Here is a 2,503-nt window from a genome sequence, read left to right as displayed (position 1 = left end):
CGCCCCCTGCCTCCCGGCCCCGCCCCAAGTGGCCTCCTGCCCGGTGGATGTCAGTGTCTGGCTTCCCCTCTCGGCCGGCCGGGGAGGGAGGCTGCCGTGGAGCAGCATTGGCAGCTTCCGTCCGTCGAGTGCTGGGACCCGCGGCCACCCCACCGGTGACAGCGGAAGTGGTGGGTGGGGGCCGGCCAGTGCGCAGGGGCACCGCCTCTGCACCGTCCTCGGGTTCCTGGTCTTGTACTTCCTCCAGTGCCAGACTGGCCTGGGGCGGGTGCTGGAGGAATGATAATTGGCTCAGGACGCACTCAGGTGTGTGGGGAGGCTGAGGATGGAGCACGGGCCTTGCACATGCTAGGCAGCGGCTCCTGCGCCGGCGCCACGCTCCCAGCCCGGTTAGTGTGTGCTTTGTTGTTGAGATGGGGTCTTGCTGACCTTGCCTAGGCTAGTCTTGGTCCAGCTGGAAGAACATCGATTGGTTGAAAAGAGTGAAGATAGGGCTGGGAAGGTGGCTCAGTGGTAGAGCGTTTGCCTTACATTCATGAGGCCCAGGGTTCGATTCCTCAGCACCACATAAGTAGAAAAAGCTGTGTGGCTCAAGTGGTAGAGCGCTAGCCTTGAGCTGAAGAGCTGAGGGACAGCGCCCAGGCCCAGAGCTCAGGCTTCATGACTGACAGAAAACAGGGAGACGCTAGTCAGGCTGGGTGTGGTGGTGCATGCCTGTAATCCCTGCCCTGCAGAGCTGAGCAGGACTTGAGGTTCCAGTCTCGTCCAGGTCACACATCCAGACTGCGTCTCAAGAGAACAAAACAAAAATAAGGAACTAAGAAGGTGGCCTGCCGGGCGCCGGTGGCTCACGCCTGCCATCCTAGCTACTCAGGCTGAGAGCTGAGGATCACGGTTAAAGCCAGCCCGGGCAGGAAAGTCTGTGAGACTCCTATCTCCAATAAACCACCAGAAAACTAGAAGCTCGCTTTGAGCCTGAGAAGTGCGCAGGGACAGTGCCCAGGCCCCATGACTGGGACCCCCCCCCAAAAAAAAGGTAGCTTCACCCACCAGACCTAGACAGACCCTGGAGGAGGGGAGGGGGTTGAGGGTCTGGGGCCGTGGGGTGAGGGACGGGTTGCCAGGCACACACCGGGAATGAGGCTGCCTTCAGATGGCGGGGTTCAGACCCACCGGGTCGGATGGCAGGCCTGGTGTGGGGGTACACAGAGGTTGGGGGGTCTGTCGGAAGCCCCCAGCCGGCCAGGCCGAGAGCTGGGCCCAGGCAGGCCGGGTCGGGGTTGGGCTGGGGCAGCGTCACCCAGCGTCCCTGCCGCCGTCTACCCGGGCTTGCGTCCCGGGCTGCTGTGACTGATGGCCGCAACCTGGTGGCCCCAGCAGTGGTTGGATTGTGGGGTGCGCCGGCCCGCACGCCTGCCGTCAGGGGTGCTGAGGGGGTGTGCACCGCCCGCCCTCCCCAACTGCCCGACTTGCCCTTCCGGGTCACTGAGGTCAGCATGTGTGGTACCCCTGAGCTGGACCCCGTCCATCACTGACTCCTGAAGCGCTCTGGGGTGCCCCCCGCATGGGCCATCCCTCCAAAGGCCCGGCCACCTCTCCTGCGTCCCCTCAGGTCCACGAGTAGGCACGTCTTCGGGGTTCAGTGGGGACGCAGGGGCTGCGGGTGCTGGGGTGACGGTCGGGCTCGGTCCGCAGCGTGTGCCCGGCTGGCGCCGCGAGCTGCGTCGTTCGCGGCCCGTCCCGGCCAGCCCGCAGGGACGGCCCCGGCGCCTGGCTCGGGAACCGGCGAAGATGCTGAGCTGTGCGCCCGCTCCCCAGACCACCCCACCGTAATGGCAGCTTCTCCTTTTAGCCTCGTGCATGATTTCATCCCCTAAACATGCAGCTGTGGATTATGGCCTTATATAAACGAAACAGCCATGCTGCGCTCCGTGGCGGCTCCCGGCTGCCGCCTCCGGTGAATCCACAGCGTCGCCCGGCCCAGCCAGCCCTGGAGCGCAGCCCGCCCGCCCCCAGGGCCCCATTTTTGGATGCTTCTCTTTTCCTCAAGCCTCCTTCCTATAAAGAGTCAGACTCAGCCCGGGACCAAGGATGGGGCCCGGGGAGGTTACATCAGCACCGCCCCCCACCGAACCTGTCATCTTCAGGTTTCAGCTACTCCGGGGGGCTTGAACTCGGGGCCTGGGTGCTGTCCCTGGACTTCTTTACGCAAGTCTAGCGCTCTACCACTTTGAGCCACGGCACCACTTCCGGTTTTCTGGTGGTTCTTTGGAGATAGGAGTCCCATGGACTTTCCTGCCCAGGCTGGCTTTGAACTGCGATCCTCAGATGTCAGCCTCCTGAGCAGCTAGGCTTAGAGACGTGAGTCACAGGTGCCCAGCAGGTCTCAGGTTTTTATTTGTTTGTTTGTTTTTCGGTCCAGTCATGGGGCCTGAACTCTGGGTCTGGGCGCTGTCCCTCAGCTCTTCAGCTCAAGGCTAGCGCTCTACCACTTGAGCCACAG

The sequence above is a fragment of the Dipodomys ordii genome, unplaced genomic scaffold (assembly GCF_000151885.1).
Source record: "Dipodomys ordii isolate 6190 unplaced genomic scaffold, Dord_2.0 Scaffold108, whole genome shotgun sequence".
In the NCBI taxonomy this organism is placed as follows: domain Eukaryota; kingdom Metazoa; phylum Chordata; class Mammalia; order Rodentia; family Heteromyidae; genus Dipodomys; species Dipodomys ordii.
Note: the sequence above shows the minus strand (reverse complement) of the source record.